The sequence below is a fragment of the Sciurus vulgaris genome, assembly GCF_902686455.1.
Source record: "Sciurus vulgaris genome assembly, chromosome: 17".
NCBI classification, from domain to species: Eukaryota; Metazoa; Chordata; class Mammalia; order Rodentia; family Sciuridae; genus Sciurus; species Sciurus vulgaris.
The window spans coordinates 61913069-61927971 of record NC_136478.1 but is presented as its reverse complement, the minus strand read 5'-3'; the positions used below and the strand labels follow the sequence as shown (position 1 = coordinate 61927971).

The following is a 14903-nucleotide window of genomic DNA, read 5'->3' as shown; positions in this document are numbered from 1 at the left end:
CCTGCGGCTCTTGTCCTCTCTGGGACTGAGAAGCTGTCCTGGAACCTGCCGGCCATGCGTTCAGACAAAGGCGTGTTGCGTTCATGGCTGGGCAAGTTGGTTGACCTCTCTGAGCCTTAGTTTCTAAAGAGTCCTACAGCCAGGACTGCTGTAATCATAGGACACAAAACGCTACACAAACCACCAAGAGAATTGCAAGACCTCTGTTCTTGGGGCACACAGGGACTTCAGGTGCAGTTGAATGCAGGGGTTCAGGTGACTGCCACTTCTGCTTTCCTCCTATAGATGGCTGTCATCTAGGTCTTGCAGTGCTAATGAGATGACCATTTGGCATCCAGGCTTGTAAGGTTGCATGTGTTCTAATTCCTCCAGCTGCAGAAACAAACACAAAATCCAACAACAAAACCAAAAGCAGAGTTCCCAACTGAAAGGGCTTAAGTGGTGGAGATTTCTTATGCTCATAACAGATCTTTCAAAGACAGACTGTCCCAGAGTGAGCACTGAGCTCCAAACATCAGGCCCTGAGTTGGCGTCCCCGAGACTGGTTTTGCCTTCCCTCCTGGAGACAAGCTGTCTGAAGTGACACCAAGCATGGTGTTCTCACACAGTGGCATTAAAGCAGGCAGTGTCGATGGGGCCTCGCCTTATGTGTCCATCCTTTCTCTCCCTGGAAGAGTTCTAGTTTCTCTGTGGCGACCCTGAGTTTCAGAGCAGTCTGGGAAAGTGGGCATCTGTCCTGTCTGGTCTCCATCATGGGGCACAACGCTTTGCGGGTGAGGAAGCAGAGGGAGGGGGGCTTTGCTGTGTAAGACATTCACAGGACCTGCCGCAATTTTACGGGATTAGCAGGTCCTGCTATATCCGCCCACAGAGCAGATCATTTCTGAGCAAGCAAAATGTGGGTCCTCTCTGTCTCGGCCTCCGTACCAATCAGGAGAAGGATTCTGATTGGTCTCGCTCAGGCTTTTGATGCCCACCACCACGTGTGCACCCAGATGGGCAAAGATGCTCTTGGGTCCCCCGCCGCCACCATCACTGACGCCTCCTGACCCGCCCTCTCACCTGTGATTGGCCCAGACACCCTTGGGACTCCTCCCTTCTTGCTGGAATGGTGAGTTTATCTCCTGGAACTCATAGCATTCTCTAGCCGGGAGCACAGGGGTCTCTTCACTGTCAGTCCTGAAGGAACTGCATAGCAGCAGGCAAGGGACAGTCCCTTAAAATAGATGTCCACTACGTTCTGTCTACTACATCCTGTCCTTGGCTTTTTGGAGTGAATCCACAGCTACACACCTTTTCTAAGAAATCTACAATGCCAAACCTTATGTCCTTGCTTGGTAGGGTGGCTGTATTAAGTGACTGCAGACTGGCTCGCGGGAACACCACAGCCGTACTCTCTCACAGTTCAGGAAGGCGGAAGTCTGGAGTCAAGGGGTCGGCAGGGTTGGTTCCCTTCAAGGCCCTGGGAGGATGCCAGTCCATGCTTCTGTCCTGGCAACTGGCAACTGCAGGCAGACCATGCATTCTTTGGCTGGTAGATTGATCACCCCGGTCTCTGTGTCCACCTTAGATGGCTTCCCCACAGCCTGCATGCCTTTCTCTTAATAAGGACACCTGTCCTTGAGTTTGAGCATCAGCCTAAATATGAATTATCTCATTTGGAGATCCTTAACTTAATTACATCTGCAAAGACCCTGTTTTCCAAGTTTCCATTCACAGACTCTGAAGGTTAGAACAGGGGCATGTCTTTTGGGGGTTACCATGACCCTACACCCACCTGGAGAAAGTGTGTCCATTTCTTACACAAAATCTTAACATGTAATCCCACTCCTAAGTGTTCACCCGTGAGAGTGAAAACATGGGCACGCAGGTATTCATGATAGCCCTGACTGGGGAAATCGGCCACCAGCCAACTGCCCATCAGCGGGAGAGGGGAGAGCAGATCGCAGTGTCCCGGCGGGACTGAATGCTGCCGGCAGTGAAAAGAACCACCCACCAACAGGTGTCGCACTGCAGGTACCTCTCAGGAACCTGGTGTCTAGTGAAAGGAGCCCTGAGCAGAGGAGTCCCGGTGCACGCTGTGGGGTGACCTTTACACAAAATTGTCCATGAGGAAACTCATCCACAGGGACAGGAAGCAGCTCCGTCACCTGGGACATGATGTACCGCGTAGGGTGGGGTGGTGACGGCAGGTGGGCACCAGGGAGCACTCTGGGATGGTGGAGCTGCCTTCTGCCTTGATGGTGGGGGTGGCACTGGAGACCCCGAATAGAGTTCACTGCAGGGTGCACTCAGAGGAGGTGTATGACAATGTTTCACTTGAAAGGGGTAAAAATATTTTCATTGTTCCAAAATACATGTAAAATTTACCGTTATTTTTGTCCTGTGAAATTTCTATTTAGAATTTTTTTTTTTTTTTGCTTTTTAAAATTGGTGTGCTATAAATATACATCAAAGTGGGAATTCTTGTTGCTTATTTGTTCATGCACACAATATGATGATATAATCGGGTCAGTTCTGTTCTCCTGGTGACCCCCCCCTTCCTCCTCCTGTCCTTCATCTACTCCACGAGTTTCCCCCCCATTCTCATGACATCCCCCACCCTTTCCCCCATTTTCCTCTCTGGCTTCTACAAATGACAGAAAACGTATGACCCGGACCTTCTGACTTAGGCATATTTCACTTCATATACTCTTCTCAAGTTCCATCCATTTTCCTGCAAGTGATGTAATTCCATTTTTATCTGTTGCTGGATAAACCTCCATTGTGTACCGCTGCCACGTTTTCTTTGTCTGTTCATCTGTTGATGGACACCTAGGTTGGGTTCATAATTTGGCTGTTGTGCCTTGTGCCGCTGTAAACATGGGTCTGCCTGTAACACTGGAGCATGCCGACTCCCATTCTTTTGGACACACGTAGGGAGGGGAGTGGTCTGGCTGGGTCACATGGTGGTTCCACGCCTAGTGTTTTGAGGAGTCTCCATGCTGATTTCCATAGTGGTTGTACTGATTTACAATCCCACCAACAGTGTGAAAGTGTTCCTTTCCCCCACATCCTCTCCGGCATTTATTATGTGTATTGTCAATGGCTCCTGTTCTAACAGGAGTGAGACGTAATCTCAGTGTAGTTTTGATTTGATTTCCCTACTTGCTATAGATGTTGAAGATTTTTTCATGTAATTGTTGACCATTTGTATCTCTTCTTTTGAGAACTGTCGCTTTAATTCATCTGCCCATTATTGATCTGGTTATTTGGGTTTTTTTTTTTTTTTCTTGATAAGTTGTTTTTTTTTTTTAATTCTCCATATATTCTGGATTTAATCCTCTGTTGGAAGAGTAGCTAGCAAAGATTTTTCTCCCATTCTGTAGACACTGTCTTCATGCTCTGATTGTTTACTTTGCTGTGCAGACGCTTCTTAATTTGATGTCATCCCATTTATGAATTTTTGGCATTATTTCCTGAACTTTGCGAGTCCTTTGGAGGAAGTTGTCGTCTGTGCCTCTGTGTTGGAGTGTTGACGCTGTTTTCCTCCAGCAGTTGCACAGTTTCTGGTCTAATGCTGACTTCTTTGCTCCATCTTGAGTTGGCTCATGCAGGGTGAGAGACAGCAACTTAGCAAGACCCTGTCTCTGAGTAAAATATAAAAAAGGGCTGGATGTGTTAAGCGCCCCTAGGTTCAATCCCCAGCATGTGTAAAAAGGTGGTCAACACATAGAGTAAGTTCACCTTGGAAAGGAGGAAAGTTCTGGAACATGCTGCAACATGGATGACCCCTGAGCACATTATGCCAAGGGAAATGACCCAGTCACAAAAATACTGTATGATTCCACTTACACGAGGTACCTGGAGTAGAGTTCATGGAATGGCAGGGGGTGGGGGCTGGAGGAGGGGCATGGGGTTGTTTCCTGGGTACAGAGTTCCAACTGTGTGAAACCAGAACAATCCTGGAGGTGGAAGGTGGTGACGTCTGCACAACAGGGTGAGTGTGTTCAGTGTTCCGTTCACCTAAAAGTGGTCAGCTTCCTCAAGAACTGGACAAAGAAATAAAAGACTCAGAATAGCCAAAGCAATCCTGAGCAAGAACAGCAACACTGGAGGTGACATGTACCTAATGCAAATGACACCACAGAGCCATAGTGACAAAATCGCAGTACTGGGTAAAAACAGACCCACTAACCAATGGGACAAAATAGAGACACAGAGACAGACCCACACAGACTCGGTCATATGATCCTTGACAAAGGTGCTAAGAACAATGGAGAAACGACAGCCTGTTAAACAAATGGAGCTGGGAAAACTGGAAATCCACGTGTGGAAGAAGGAAACTAGGGCTTCGCTAAATTGCTGAGGCTGGCCTCCAACTCGTGATCCTTCTGCCTCAGCCTCCCAAATTAGTGGGATTATAGGGGTGCACCACCATACCCAGCAGCATATTTTCTTATACATAAATTATAGCTCAAGTTGATTTTAAAAAATACTCGTACCTAACCTAATACAATCACCCGAGTGCAATGGCATAAGCCTGTGCCCCTCCCCAAGGTCAGGTAGAGCGAAGCCACGTGGAACCGCAGAACAGGATCCTAGGGTGCTGAGCCTGCCCCGCAAGGGCACGCGCAGCCTTCCTTGATGTGAAAACGATTGCTAGGTGACGAGGCATCCTCAGAAACCCATCCCGGGCAGACCAGGGAGGGGCTGCAGGAAAACCAGCACAATTTATATTTGAGAAAGGGGAGAAAAGAGACACCCAGCATGGCCATTTGCTGCATGTGTCACAGAAAACTGACCTTTTAAAAATGAAGTGGAATATGCCCACGGGACAATGCCCAGGTGTGCAGTCTGTTTTGCTCAGAATGAGATAGGACGTTCCCAGTGCCCCACAGTCCCCGTGCTCTCCGCTAGTTATTCCGTCATGACCAAGGTAACGTCGTAATTCCTGACTCAGTCCATCTGCCTGCCTTTGGAACCTCCTCTGAGTCTGGCTTCTTCCAGGCAGTGTGTCTGTGAGGTGGGTCCAGGCAGTGGCTGGCTGCTCTGGGTTTTCACCCTCACCGTTCTAGGAGAGCACTTTAGGGACCAGCGTGCCCACGTTCCTGTTGCTCAGCCTTCGGGTGGTTTCTGATTCAGCGCTGTTTTAGTGCACCTGTAATCCCTCGGCTCAGGAAGCTGAGGCAGGAGGATCATGAGTTCAAAGCCAGGCCTCAGCAACTTAGGGAGACCCTAAGCCACTTAGCGAGACCCTGTCTCAAAATAAAAGATGGAAAAGGTCCGGGGATATGGCTCAGTGGTTAGGCACCCCTGGGTTCAATTCCTGGTACCAAAAATATAAAATACTTCTCCCACTCTTTGGTTTGTCTTTTCATTCTCTTAGCGAATTTTTTTTTGATGAACATAGTTTCTATTTTAATGAAATCCAATTTATCAAAATTTCCTTTATGTTTTTTTCTTAAGAAGTTTATACCTACCCTGAAGGTCCTGAACATATCATGCAATGTTTTCTTCTAGAGGTTTTATTGATTAAGCTTTAACATTGACATCTACAACCCATCTGGAATTTTGTGCATGGTGTGAGGTAGGGGTCATTGGGATGTCTGTTGACCCAGTCTTATCTTTTTTAAAAAACAATGTTCATTTTTTAAAAATATCACTATTCTTCAGTTTTACTTTGGTTCTAAACCAGGTGACCATATGTGTATGGACATTTTCTTAGTTTTTCAATCTTGTTCTTTTGGTCTATTTGTCTTTCCTTGTAATAGCATGATTGTTAATATACTGTTTCACCTTCTGGAATTTATTCTGCCTTTTTTTGTTTTTGACAACAGGAATTTATTGACTTATAGAACTGAGCTATATAACTAGCTTCTGACATGGCTGGATCCAGGTGCTAAGATTCTTCAGGAATTTATCTCTCTTCCTATTTGGGCTTTCCTTTCTGCATCTTGCCTTTCCTCTCAGGTGGAGCCTCTCCCCTTATGAGGGCAAAGAAAGCCCGGGCTTTCATCTTACCAGCTCAGCAACCTGGCAGAAAGAGGACACCTTTGTGCTGAATGCTGCTTCCAAAGTCCCAAGATTAGCTCTTATTGGCCTAACCTGGGTCACATGTCTATTTCTAATTATTATATTCATAATGATGAAATGCTCTAATTGACCTGGCTAGACTCTTATTTCCATTATTAGATCCCTAATAGAATACATTCAAAGAATGTGGGTTTCAGATGAAGAGGGATGATAGGAAAAGTAGAGGTTTAAGAGAATGGACAGAGAGCTACAGGTGATGGGGAGAATCTTTGCAAAACACATATCAGATAAAGGACTGATATCTAAAATATACAAAGAACTCTTAAAACTCAGCAATAAGAAAATAGGCAATCAAACTTTAAAATGAGCAAAATAGCTGAACAGAAAAAAGACGATATACAGATGTCTGCTATATGGTGTGCATACACGAATATGTAACAACAAATCCCACTATTATGTACAAATATAATGCACCAAAAGTGTGGGGGATGGGAGGAGAAGGTATACAGATGGCAAATAAGCATGCTAAAAGGTATTCAACACCACACGATGTAGGGAACTACGAATTAAAACAACAGTGAGTTACTGCTTCCCCCTATTAGAATGGTCCAAATCCAAAACATTGATAACACCAAATGCTGGTGAGGACGTGGAGCATCACGAACTCTCATTCATTGCTGGAGGGGGTGCACACTCACGCAGCCACTCTGGAAGTCAGTTTGGCCGTTTCTCACAAAACTAAACATACTCTAAGCATATGGTGCAGCAATCGAGCTCCTTGGTATTTACACAAATGAGTTGGAAACTTATGTCCACACAAAAATCCGAACACGGATGTTCATAGCAGCTCTATTCGTGATTGCCAAAACCTGGAAGCATCTACGATGTCCTTCAGTAGGTGAATAAATTGTGGTACATGCATAGACTGAGTGACAAAAAGACATGAAGGAATCTAAAATGCATAGTGCTCTCTGGGAAAAAAAAAAACCATCTGGTATGATTCCAACTAGGTGACATTCTGGAACAGCAAAACTACAGAGATAGTAAAGATCAGGGGGTTGAAAGGAGCAAAAGATCAATCAGTGTAGTCCAGAGGGTGATCAGGACAGTGAAACTATTCTGTGTAATGCTGCAAGAGTGGATATGTGTCATTACAACTTTGTCTGAAACTACAGAATATAGGACACCAAGAGTCAGGTGCAATGGCACACACCTGTAATTCCAGTGGCTCAAGAGGCTGAGGCAGGAGAATGGCAAGTTCAAAGTCAGCCTCAGCAACTTAGCAAGGCCCTGAGCAACTTAGTGAGACCCTGTCTCAAAATTAAAAATAATAAAAAGGGCTGGGGATGTAGCTCAGTGGTTAAGCACCCATGGGTTCAATCCCAGTGTGTGTGTGTGTGTGTGTGTGTGTGTGTACACATACATACATACCTAGAAGGAACCCTAATGTAAACTATGATAGATTTTGAGAGAAAATGATGCGTCAGTGTAACAAATTATCAACTGTAACAAATGTACCAGGATGGTGGGGGATGTTGGTAATAGGGGAGGCTATTGTAACATGTATGGGGGCAGGAAAGAGATGAGAAATTGGTGTGCCTTCCTCTCAATTTTGCTGAAAATCAAAGACTTACCTAAAACATAAAACCAGGTTTTTTTTGTTTGTTTGTTTGTTTGTTTTTGTTGTTGTTTGTTTTGTTGGTACTGGGGGATAGAACCCCAAGGGTTCTCTACCACTGAGCTACATCCCCAGCCCTATTTTGTATTTTATTTAGAGACAGGGTCTCAACTGAGTTGCTTAGCACCTCACTTTTGCTGAGGTTGGCTTTGAACTCTGATCCTTCTGCCTCAGCCTCCCCAGCTACTGGAATTACAGGCATGCACCACTGTGCCAGACTATAAAAGCTGGTTTTAAAAAATTATATACACCATGGAATGTACGAAGTGCATCTGGATGGTGAACCCTAACAGAAACTAAAGACTTTAGCTAATAACAGAGTATCAGTGTTGGCTTATTGTAACGAATATACCACAGTAATGCAAAATGTTAACGGGGGAGACTGGGGAAGGAGGTGATAAGGGAGTATATGGAACTCGGTCTTTTTCACTCAATTTTCCCTATAAACCTAAAACTGCTTTTTTAAAACGTCAATTAATGAAAAAGAAAATCAGAGATTAACAGATGTCAGACAAAAACGACAGGTGTCCAAGCTGCAGTAGGTGCCAACTCTATTAACAATTTACACCTTGGGACCTGATTAGGCAATTAGAAAAGACACACGCCCTTTGCATATTTAAGGATTTAAGAACAGAGTCACAATCCCTGGACACACAAATTTCTTCCTGTGATACAACTTTCTTCTCTTAGTGACTTTGCCATTGCGGGGAAGAATAAGCCAATCACGAGTGGACCATTACTGATGTCACCAGTCACCGGGGCTTTCAAGGCTCAGCGCTCTGTGGCGCCCTCTGGCGAGAGGAGAGGTGGCTTGACTATGAGGTCGGGGGCCAATCTTGTCAGCTGACTCTGGCCAAGTTCCCGTGCCATGTCCGAAACCCCTTACGCCCCCTGGCGACTTCAGTCACTTTCCGGCATTGCCAGTGCCTGCGGAAGAAACCCAACTGGGAGGAAAAAACCGAAAGGAAGAGAACAGCCAAATTCCCTGGCATCCAATCAGATGCAGGCATTGGCACTACAGCTACCCAATCGGATTAGCCAAAAAAGCGCAGGTATCCAATAGGACGGGGCTTAGTTGCCATGACGACAGGAGTTTCCATAGGCTTCCAGGGTCCTGCGCTCCAGCGAAGAGCGCCGCCTGGCGCCTGGCAACGCTGCACTACCTACTCCAGCCCGCGCGAGCCGGTTGGAGGCCGCCAACCAGGCAGGGCCCAGCCGCCCCGTGACGTCACTAGCCGCCGGTCGCCGCGCGCGCTCGCTTCCGGAGTGGTGGTTGGTGCGCATGCGCACATGGGTTTTTCCCCCCTTCAGTTTGAGGAAGAGCTAAAGGGCGGGAAAGCTCGTGAGGCGAAGTGTGAGGCGAGATGAGGTCAACCGGACTGACTGACCGACTGGCCGACTGTCTGATAGCCCTCGAGGCGAACCGCTCTGTTTCAGTAAAGGCCTGGGAGCAATGTGACCCCATAAAATTCTCGTCGAAGGACAGAGGCCTGAAAAGAAGGCCACCCAAGAAGGCCACCCAGAGAAGGGCTCGGGGAAAGAGCTCCCCGGGGCGGAGAGGGCAGCTGCAGGTCGCAGGAGCAGACAGATGTGGAGAGACCAGGGGCCAAGGGGCAGGATGGAGGGGTGCAGGACGGCGCAGGCCAGGCAGGGCCCGCCTGGCAGGGAAGGACAACCACTGGGGGCCAACGGGAGGGGACGGAAGCGGGTCACAGGTGGTGGACCCCAAGGCCGACAGGAGGCGGGGTGTGGGACAGCGACAGGACAGCTGGGTTGGACAGCGAGGAAGAGGATGCTTAGGGTCAGGGAAGGGAAGGGACAGGGACAGTGGACCAGATAGGAGTGAGACCGAGCTGGAGACCCAGGGGACCAGGCAGAGGCGGGGCATTCGCAGAGAACTGAGGTCTCCAAACAATGGTAGCAGCAGTGCAGAGATAGGACAGTGACAGGAGGGACAAAGACCAGGGAGAAGTGATAGAGGGGAAATAGATAAGGGGGACAGTGGCAGATAGAGAAGACAGGCTCAGAGGTGATAACAGGGCAGTGATGGAGAGAAGACAGAGATAACAGGAGACCAGAAGGAGTGACAAAAATAGAGAAGGTGCCAGAGACAGAGTCAGAGGCAACAGTGACTGAGGCGAAGAGAACAATTCAGACAGAGCAGCAGGGATGAAAGTACCAATGCTGGAGATGCAGGAAATGATACTAGAAAAGGAGCCCAGCAATACACAGAGGGGACAGAGAGAGGATGGAAAATGACGGAGAGAGGACAGAGACAGATCAAAGGCAGAGACAGGGCACCATGACATAAACAGAGGAAACGGGGTGGAGATGGTGGATCCAGGGTGGAAGGAGACAGACAGGGGAGACAGATTCAGAGGAGACAGCCACAGAACGCACAGACTCTGAGTGGAGAGAATAGTGGTGACAGTCCCCAAGTGGGAGTAACAGCCCTGTCGTGTCAGAGATGAAATAGAGGCAGAGAGGATGGCAATAGAAGGGACAGTGACAAAGATGATAGCTACAGAAAAGACATGGAGATAAGGTGACAGTGCAGAGATAGAGGTGGACTTAGCAGACATCCTGGATGGACATGGAGCTTGAGAAAAGAGGTACAGGCAGAGCCAGAGGCAGATGGAATTGTGTCCTATAGAGGAGAATGGCTATGAGGGAGAACACGACCAAGACACACCAGAGAAAGATAAGGACACAGACCAAGTCACGGAGAGGAATGGAAACAAGGGCAAAGAGAAAGGAAATGAGAGGGTCAGACTCACTGAAAGATTAGGATGATACACAAAGGCAAAGATGACTGGAGACACCACCAAAGACCCAGGAAGAACCAAACGATGTTACCAACGGAGACCTGCCACCCAACCTAATAGATGATTCTGGCAAGCACTGAAAACCAGGACTGAGATTCTTTATGCCACTTTGGTAAATTGTGACCTTAATTTGAGAGTATGGTTTGAAAGGTCTCCATCCAGGTTCTAGATTTGTGACCGTGCTTCTGAATTCCCCAGATTTTTTTCTTTGGTCCACTGTAACCAGAGCACAAAGATGAAGAAATAGAGGCAAAGAGGTTGGCAATAGAAGTGACAAAGATGTAGAGACAGAATCTATGAAGACTTGAAGACCAGATGGGGGTGTAGAGAGAAAGGTAGGATTTTTTCACTCATTCTTCTGGGTGCTTCAGGAAATGACAGTTGTTTAACTGTATGCAAAACTACCTAGGTAGTCTTCAACCTAGTTGGTAAACAAATGAATATATAATATCAACTAGTGTAATCTGCCTAGAAGAAAACTTAAGTAAAGCTAAGAGGAAAGAGTGATGAGGTTGCTGATAATAGCAGGTTAGGTTATTGAGACCAACGTTAACCACTGAAACAACTAAAAATGTTGGATGGTTCTTTATTTTAACCAAAGAAATTGAAGGTCTCACAAGATTTGTCAGACTGTAACTGAAAGGAAATCAGGAACCCAGAGAAGTAATCAGAGTACTTCTATCTTGAGGAAATTTTACAATCCTGACAAATTTGTGCTTTTTTAAAATAGCATCTCAGATGATGGGAATAAAAATAAGAGCTCAGTGCCCATCCATGAAGGGAATTTCACATTAAACCAGGAAAACATTGGCTGTACCTTCAGGATAAGGGGAACCAAGGTAAATTGGCCCTTGTTTGTGAATGTGCAGCCTGTTCCTTGTGTGGTCCAATAGCTTCAAATTGTCAATTTATTTACAGTCCCAGACTAGACCTCTTTTTAGCACTTATATAGAATTCTCTTGGAGAAAAAGAACCTTTGTTAATGCCCTTAATTTTTACTGTAAACATATTTCTTTCAAAGACTGAGTAGCACACAGATATAACCAAAGATCCAAAGTACCAGGATTGAGAACAGCAGAAATAAGAAACACTAAAAAGAGACCCACAATACTTAAAGTATTGGCATTACCAAACACATAAAATATCAGCTTTATTAAATAGAAGGTTGTCATTTTTGTAGGGTCCAAGAAACTATTTAAAAGCATCCAGATGGTTTGAAAATAACACTTCTAGAAAGTGGAAACAGTGAATAGGGTTAAAAGTAAAATTAACAACTGAATAGAGAAATAGTGGAACATAGGGCAGAATAATTTATTCACAATATAATTCGCCATGAAGGGACAGGCAGGAAGCATGTAAAAGAAGTGAAGTGATGTGAAGAATAGAGAATACAGAGTAAGAGGGGTTGTCGCTATCATTGTTGTGTGGGTTTGTGGGGTTTTTTGTTGTTTGTTGCAGTGCTGGGATGGAACCGAGAGTCTCGCACATGCTAAGCAAGTGCTGTACCACTGAGCCCAAGTGAGAAGGTTTTATCTATGCTGTATTCTAAATTCCCAAAGACAGGAGAGAGTGAAAATGTGGCAAAAGAAATAATGGGCCTCACCCTCGCACCCCAAAGACCACTCCCTCAACATCTCCAGGATTTTCACCAACAAATGCAACACAGTAAGTTTTAGAGGCACTGTTGAAGAAACATACAAAGAGGCCCGACTATCCACAACCATGGCGCTCAACTGAAGAACCTTGAAGGCTATGTGGGATTTGCCAATCTCCCAAATCAAGTTTACAGAAAATCAGTGAAGAGAGGGTTTGAATTCATACTTATGATAGGTAGTAGGTGAATCTGGACCAGAAAAATAAACATCAATGAACTCATTATTCCTCACAGATTTGTATTCTCCACAGTATCCAGGTCCTTCCCATAGAGTAAAAGACTGTGCGGGTGGAACAATCCAAAGAATGTGATGTTCAATTGCTGCTCACAGTTGTTGATACCCAGGATTTGGTGATGCAGTGGATAATAGTAATTGCTGGCAGCCTATTATTGACTATATTGATAGTAAATTTAAGATACCTAAATGCAGAATATCAAGTACACAGCCATCAGATGGCTGATAACAGAGTGCAGTGTTGTTTATACTGTGTTGCTCCTTTAGGACATGAACTTAAACCATTGGGTATTGAGTTTATGAAGCGTTTGCATGAAAAAGGGAACATCATCACACTTATTGACAAAAACAGACACACTCACACTGGAGGAATGCCAACAGTTAAAAAAAAACAGAATGAAAGAAATTCAAGAATATAAAATTAAAATATATGAATTTCCAGAAACATATGATGAAGAAGAAAATAAGCCAGTTAAAAAGATAAAGGACCACTTACCTCTTGCTGTTTAGGTAGTAATTCTGTCATTGAAGTTAATGGCAAAAGGGTAAGAGGAACTTCAGCCACATGCCAATATCCTTAATGGTGAAATTTGTGATTTTATAATTCTAAGAAATATGTTGATAGGAACACATGCAGGACTTGAAAGATGTCACTAATAATGTGTGAACTGCAGAACTATGAGAACTACGGAAGGAGAAAACTGGAGTTGTGACTTACAATGGAGTTGATAACAAGAATAAAGAACCCTCTGGCACAGAGAGAAGAAAGGAGGGAGCATGTAGCCAAGATGAATAAGATGGAGATGGAGTTGGAGATGGAGCAGGTATTTGAGATGAAGATCGAAGTTCAAAAACTGAAGGACTCTGAAGCTGAGTTGCAGCAACACCATAAGCAAATGAAAAATAATTTGGAAGCCCAGGATAAGGAATCAGAGTGAAAATGTCAGTTTAAGGAGGAGAAAGCAAACTGGGAAGCTCAACAATGTATTTTGAACAACAGAACTCTTCAAGGAGCTTGGAAAAGAACAAGAAGAAAGAGAAGATCTTTTAAACTCTCTATTGACTACAAGTTACATATTAGTTGCCAATATGTCAGCTTGGATAACAGTGTTTGTTGAATCTGTTTGACCAATTTGTACCAGTTTTATCCACAATGATGGACTTAGCATGATGACAAAAAATTTTTTTGTTGTTGTTGTTCTTGATGGAGATTAAGATGCCTTGAATTTATCTCGGGTGTTGTATACTTAGTTTCAGCTCTAAGTACCTTTCTATATTTTCTTTTCCTTTTTAAAAATTTTATTAAAAAAGATGTCCTCAATTTAATGCAAAAGAACAGTTTACTGTTGTACAATCATGTTCTGGTGGTTTGATTGTTTACCAGATATTCCAAAATAAAAGGACTCTGGAAGGTTAAAGAAAAAAAAAAAGGAATAATGGTGAATTTTTCAAAATTTTCAAGATTGATAAGAAATCCTAATCCAAAGATTCAAGAAACCCAATAAGTCACAAGATTTAAAAGATCCACACTTCACAAAATTGAAGAGATCCATACTTTGAAACACTGTCATATGTTCACAGAACACCAAAGGCAAGGACAAGATCTCAATAGCAGCTAGAGAAAAGGGACAGATGTCCTTCAAAAGATCAGCAATTTGAATAACAAGTGACTTCCCACAGTATCAGTGGAAGCCCAAATAAGATCAGTGTTCCCATAGCAAATAACTGCCCATTTTATATCCAGGGGAAAGTATTCTTCAAGAATGAGGTCGAATAAGAGAAATGCAAATCAAAACCACCCTAAGGTTCCATCTCACCCCAATTAGAATGGCGATTATCAAGAATACGAGCAACAACAGGTGTTGGCGAGGATGTGGGGAGAAAGGTACACTCATACACTGCTGGTGGGGCTGCAAATTAGTGCAGCCACTATGGAAAGCAGTGTGGAGATTCCTTAGAAAACTTGGAATGGAACCACCATTTGACCCAGCTATCCCACTCCTTGGCCTATACCCAAAGGACTTAAAATCTGCATACTACAGAAATACAGCCACATCAATGTTCATAGCTGCTCAATTCACAATAGCCAGACTGTGGAACCAACCTAGATGCCCTTCAATTGATGAGTGGATAAAGAAACTGTGGTATATATATACTATGTAATATTACTCAGCCATAAAGAATGATAAAATTATGACATTTGCAGGCAAATGGATGAAATTGGAGAATATCATGCTAAGTGAGATAAGCCAATCTCAAAAAGCCAAAGGACGAATGATATCGCTAATAAGTGGAGGTTGACACATAATGGGGGGGAGGGAAGGGTTAGAGTTAGGGTTAGGGAGGGGGGCAAGTATGGAGGAAGGAACTACTGTATAGAGGGTAAAGAGGGGTGGGAGGGGTGGGGGGAAGGGAAAAAAATAACAGAATGAATCAAAAAAAAAAAAAAAAAAAAAAGAATGAGGTCGAAATACATTTGGGGGAAAGTAAAATGAT

General features: G+C 44.5%; 1 pseudogene across 1 annotated transcript; it reads left to right on the top strand.

Moving 5' to 3' along the window:
• The first annotated feature begins 12295 nt into the window (after window positions 1-12295).
• LOC306647816 (septin-7-like) lies at window positions 12296-13458 on the top strand (annotated as a pseudogene). The gene has a single exon. The product of its transcript is annotated as a septin-7-like (transcript).
• The last annotated feature ends 1445 nt before the right edge of the window (window positions 13459-14903 follow it).